We start from the raw sequence: 6641 nt of genomic DNA, 5'->3' as shown, positions 1-6641 counted from the left end.
TGGTGTTAACATTCCTTATCTATATGCTTTGAGATGTTATATTGTTGTTATGCTTTGATATCATGATTTTGTGCCTATATGGAGACATGTTACTCTTATCATTGATTTTGTCTATGTGAATAAATATATTTTATGGCATTGCATTCCCTGATTATATGCGTTGAGTTGCCATGTTAGTATAGTGATCATTTCGTTTCGCATGATATATCATATCTATGTGGGGTTCCTTTACGGTTCATTTTGGGAGAGTATTGGTTAGGTGCCATGTTCAATTTGCTTACGCGTAGTGTGCATGCGGGATTTTGTAATGGGATTCCTTGTGAGAGAGTTGTCACATTTTGTTTTGTCATGGGTGTCCACTTCCCTAAGGTGGGGAGAGTGTTTTCTTTTTGGTGTGTGTGTTGTTGGCACTCTTAGGAGAGTAAGAATTTTCCTCTTTTCTTGGCTCGTATTTGGGACTTCACAGTGAGTGAGTCCCATTTCTTCATTTGCATTGTGCATGGTTGTGGGCTGGTTGATCTGTGGGGATCACCATTTTTATCTTGGGCCTTTGGTAAAGATTTGATTTATTTTAGTCAACTTACTTCCACGTAGGAAGTGAAGTCTTTAATTTTATGACATTTATACAGAGATAAAGTTGGTGGTGTTGTCCTTGGGGCTTATGGTTTTCATTTTCATGTTTTCCTTTAAGAAGTTTTGGTCGTGGTCACTAGTGGGTTTGTTATGTTCAATGTGAGTGGGGTTTAAGGTGAGGTAATTTTACGCGGACTTACTATTCATTGTATAATAATATAATAATTATACCATTTAGTTCTTAAGCATTAACAATGTAATCTTAAGCCATAACGAACCTAATACCAGATAAGAAAGGATCGATAATATTTAAATAAAAAGACAATAATTTAAAATTTTAAAAATTAAGACCAAAGGGCATTATTGTTCATTCATAATGACCAAAAGGTACACAGAAAATAGTTTTATACCTGTCTTGTTCTTTAATTTGTACCTGGTAATATCCAGACTTGAGATCAAATTTAGAAAATATCACAGTAGATTGTAATCTATCTAAAAGATCATTTTTATTTGGAATTCGATATCTAATCCAACTCAAAGCAAGATTTAATGGTCTATAATCAATGACCAAATGAGGGATCCCTCGTTCCTTTTTAGAGTTTTTATTAACATAAAAAGCTCTGCAACACTATGGGGAGTAACTACGGGTAACTAGCTTATTTTTCATTAAAGAGCTAATTTACTTTTTACAAAGTTCCAAGTAGTCACTAGTCAGCCTTCATTTGGCTTGGACTAGCTTTAGATGGAATCATTGTATCATTAAACCCCTTTTCATAGGGTAAAGATGTTTCTTTCCCAAAAAGCACTAGGAACGTCCTTTAGAAAACTTTGTCTCAATCAACTCTATTTTATGTTGCTTAATGGGTTTAACAATCTCTAATTTATTGCTAAGGAAGAGATTTCCTTTTGCAAATAATTCAGTTGTTTTTCTTTAAAGATAATATTATCTTTAAGAGCATTAATATGCTTATTTGCTGGTTTGGTCAAAAATTCAAAAGTTATTGACTGGCTATGCAAAATTGAGCATATTACTTGAGAATCTATTTTCTCAATTGGCATAATCAAGGCTAAAAAGGGAGTACCCAATATAACCTGTTGTGCCATATTTTTTTACAAGTAAAAAAGTTGAAGGAATACAAATACCTTGTTTACAAATAAACACATGATTAGGTTGTATCCATCTCTAATTTATAGCTAAAGAAGAGATCTGGTAGTATAAATAATGTTGCATTTTCAATCATATCATCACTGTGCATCGAATATATTCTTACACAAAGTTGGAATAAATTCATAAATTTAAAATAATAGATGATAATGTTAGAATAAGATTTAGACACATTTGAAACTCTAATATTATGTTTTAACTATAGATTAATCGAATAGTAAATTTGAAAATTAAAACAATAGTTTAATCGATTTGAAAAGTAGAAAAGGGGTACTGAAAATTAAACTATAGTAATTCAATCGAAAAGTAGGAAAGAGGTTTTGAAAATTAAAACTATTACATTGATTACACAATTGCTAAACTCTAATTTTAGGGTCTAAAAGACAATATTAGTGATAGACTTCAGAGAAATTATATATATATATATATATATATATATATATATATATATATATATATATAAAATAAAATAAAAAACCTGCAAATTTTGAAACCCTAATGTTAGGTTTGAACTGATTAATCGTTTTGCAAACTACATAGCTTCTAAAATAGATTCACATGACTGAAAATTAGTGAAGGGGTTTTGAAAATAGGGTTAAGTGCAAAAAACCCCTCTATTATCGATATCGTGAAAAAAGGTCCTTGTGTGGTATAAAACCCCCCTATACTATCAATTTAGTGCAAATAGGTTCTTGTGTGGTATAAAATGACAATAATACCCTCACTTCAGTTGAATAAATTAATAACTATATATACGGGTCATGTAAAATGACTCTTTTGTCCAATTTGTGTAATTTTTAAAAGCATTTTTCCTTTTCAAAACATGTTCGTATAGAAAACATTCATTGCATTACCAAACATTTCGAAGCCAAACAGGCCTTAGTGTATGTGAACTGAGTCGACCCCATCCGAATTGCTTCAAAAACCTCACTAATTAAGACCCATCTCTCTCTCTCTCTAAGAGCAAGTTGGAAAACTCCATGTGTGAATTGTGATGGGTCTTAATTAGTGAGCTCTGGTGTGAATATATTGTGATGGACCAAAGTAGACCTTTCTCTCTCTGTTAGAATATATAATATATATATGTGTGTTCATCTTTGGCCAACAAAGATGCAAATATCTTCGACTATAACAACCTTTCATTCCCTTCTCTGTTCCCATTTCACCAACCCACCTTACACCTTACTCACAAACCCAAACCCCAAACTATTAGTGAACAACCATGTCAAACCTCAACATGCCGTAAAATGGTCTGGGTTTTTATCAGCAATTGGCCGAGCAATCGAAGAAGAGTACAGAAGATCATAATCTATGCTTCTTCAGAGTAATCATAGCAGAATATACAAAATACAAACTTGAACGATATGAGCTCTCTTCCCATAATTTAATGAACACCCAAAATAGATTTTTCATTTTATCAACTGAAACTGTGTGGGTGGTAATACCAATTTTGTAACTTAAAATGTTTCAATCACAAATTACAATGCCAGTGAAACAGCTTTGTCGATATGGTTATTTTCTAGGTTGGCAAATCAAGTTTTGCGGATCGATATGCATGCTGTATAGCTGCATAAATACAATGAACAACTTTACTAATTTCTTTAAGGGTAAAGTGCATTAAACCCCCCTCAATTATACCCAAATAAGCACAAAACCCCCCCTGAATTTCTAAATGAGTAAAAAAAACACCCAAACTATAGTGTTTGGTTGCAGATCACCCCACTCCGGTAGATATGACTAGCAAAAACAACACATGTTATCACGTGATGGGAATTGTAAAATTAAAGGACCATATTGCCCTTGTCCACATGAAAGGACTATAATGCCCCTTTGTCACCATTACACCCAAAATTCCTTTTTGATCATCTCAAGCTAGTGAATTGTAACCCAACTTCAGAAAGTTTCATCTTACAAACCAAATCCAAACCGAGCAGAGCATCATCATCCAAAATAAATCGAAAAAACGACCCAAATCAGCATAGAACTTTAACATCTAGCAACTTCGGTGACCTGGACACAAGGAAAAACTTATGGTTCTCTCTCTATATTATATCTAGCTTGTATATATATATACACACTCCCAGAGTCAACCACCTATATTTTTTAGTTATTCAACGGCGGCAAAGTACGGATCAATTTCGGGTTAGAACCCTATCACAAAGGGTAACCCATAACAACCGGTCCACCACCACCTTCAACCAAAACCATCACCATTCTCCACCCAAAACCTCCACAGTCACCATTCTGCCCAACCAATCCACCTTAGCCGAAAAAATGAAATTGATCATGGCTTTTCCAAATTTCCCCAAATCATATTCAACCAAAATAAAAAAAAATAAAAAAAAATCCCCAAATCACGAACTCTGCAACCGGTATGGTTTTTTTTGCTGCCGTCGAACCCAGAAACGGCACCGACGAGGACAGAGGACAGCGGTACAAGGAGTTACCGGTGAGGTGGTGAGGACGCACTGGGTGTGGCATAAGGAGTTACGGGAGACCATCACCGTCTGCGCTGTCGACAACACTGGGATGTCAGATTTGCTCTCATCGTTTGCCGCCGTGAAGAGGTCGGATGTGAAGAGGTCGTCTGGTGAGGACTCGGCCATGATGGTCCATCTCCGTCGCTCGGGTCTCTGCCGCTTTTTCTTTTGTTTTTCGTAGGACCACGTGGGACATGTTGGTGATCTGGAACGCCGACGAGGATGACGGCTGCTTGCAGTCGGTGTCGCCAGTCAACGACAACATGAACAAGGTGGCGCCATAAATGGCCGGCGAGATCGATGTGCTCCCTCTCTTCTCTGTGTCTCTTTGTGGTTCGCATAGAGATATAATATATATATGTATATATATATTATAATATATATAGACACAGAGAAATAGAGAGAGGGAGATAAAACGATTTAGTTTTGAATAAGGGTAAAATTGTCTTTTATCTTTTCCGGTGGCCTAAGTGGGCCAATTGCAAAAAAGTGAAAGTTCAGGGGGGTTTTTTTAAGTTCAGGAGGGTTAGTTGCAAAACCCCCATAGTTCAGGGGGGTTTAATGCACTTTACCCTTTCTTTAATTAAGGGTATGTTTGGTACGGTGGGTTTGAAGGGGGAGGATAACATTAGGGAAAGGGAAGAGAAGGAAGGGAATGATAATTTTATCCCCTTATCGTATTTGGTTGGTTAATGAAGGAAAAGAAAGGGAAAGAAAAGAAGGGGAATTATTTTAATAAATTGACTATTATACCCTTTTATATATATATTTTTTTAAATATATATATATATATATATATAGTCTCCTATACCTGCACAAGAAAAGAAAAAAAAAAAAAAAAAAATTAGGGCATATCATTTCAGCCTTTCCAATCTCGCCTCCATCTCTATTATATATATATATATATATATATATATATATATAATCTCCTATACTTGATGGGCCACAAGAATAGAAAAAAAAAAAAAATTTAAGGCAAATCATTTCAGCCTCCCCAATCTCACCTCCATCTCTATTCTCATTCTCAACTCTGAACTTGCCCTCTCTCTCTCTATCTCTCTCTCTGCACTACAAGAATCAAAAGTTCAAAACCCAAACCCATATATTTCAGTTTATCTTTCTGTCTGCAAGAATCAAAAATTCAAAACCCGTATCGGTATATCATTTCAGATTGTTCAGAAAATCAAAACCCATATCTTTCAGTTTCCATCGCCGTTGTGTCAGTTCGGGTTCGCCGTTCGCAAGCTTCAGCCGCTGGCCCGCCGTCACCAAACCCTTCCCTCTCCTTTCCTTTCCTTCCATCCATTTTACCCAAACACAATTTTTTAATCACCCTCCATCACCTTCCCTTCCCTTTCCTCCCATTTCCACTCTACCAAACTGAGCCTAATGTCACGGGCCTAGAGATTTGGCGCAGCGGCACGGCCCGTGCGGCACCAAGGCGTTGCTTCAGCTCGCGCAAGCGCCCTGGTCAGCCACCACGACCTGCCCTCCCAAGGATACATGCTGACTGGTTTCAGCCTGCCATGGCCTCGTCAGGGGAACGGCTCCAGCTCCCGACCAGTTTGTGCAGGGATGGCCAACTCCCTTCTTCATAGTCAAGTCCAAGACTAGCGACAAGCACCTCGAACTGAACCGAGTCGACCTGCCTGAACTCTGAAAAGGTACCATCCTGTGGTCCTGCACGCCCCTTCCCTGGAACCATTCCCAGTCAAACTCTGCTCTTTGCCAATCAGCATGCGTGTCTTCCATCCTCCAAGCGTCTTAGGAATCACTTCGTGACATTCTCCCCCACCCAAATCCTGTGACGTCCTCGTCGCAGTGCGGCGCTTCACCACTGCGTCCACTCCCTTCCAAAGTCTGCCTCCATGCGGTATGCTCGCCTTCCCACCATCGCTTCCTTGTGCAGCTCCCTGCACTGCACTCGCCCAATGATAGGCCTCGGACCAAGGGGACGTCCACTCCTCAAGGACGTGACTCTTCTCCGTCATGCCGCCTCCGCGACATCCCGAGCAAGCAATGGCCTTCTGCCGACTTGGTGCTCGCCCTTCACCATGGTTTGCATCACCCAAGGACTAAGCACGAACTTTGGTGCGCGCGGCCCTCCGGCCCTTCAATGCGCAACTTCAACGGACGCCTCTTCCTGGGGAGATGGAGGCTCTCCCCCCCAACTGCATTGATTCCTCCACATCGACGCAACTTTAATGCACCGTCTTCATTCTCTGACCCCTCCCGGACCGACAAGGGGGCACCCCACCGTGCTATTCCCCAAGTCCTGCTCTGATACCATTTGTCACGGGCCTAGAGATTTGGCGCAGCGGCACGGCCCGTGCGGCACCAAGGCGTTGCTTCAGCTCGCGCAAGCGCCCTGGTCAGCCACCACGACCTGCCCTCCCAAGGATACATGCTGACTGGTTTCGGCC

This window comes from Cornus florida, unplaced genomic scaffold (assembly GCF_030987335.1).
Source record: "Cornus florida cultivar Cherokee Brave unplaced genomic scaffold, ASM3098733v1 CherokeeBrave_3.0.0_Hap2_Chr07, whole genome shotgun sequence".
Classification (NCBI taxonomy): Eukaryota; Viridiplantae; Streptophyta; class Magnoliopsida; order Cornales; family Cornaceae; genus Cornus; species Cornus florida.
Note: the sequence above shows the minus strand (reverse complement) of the source record.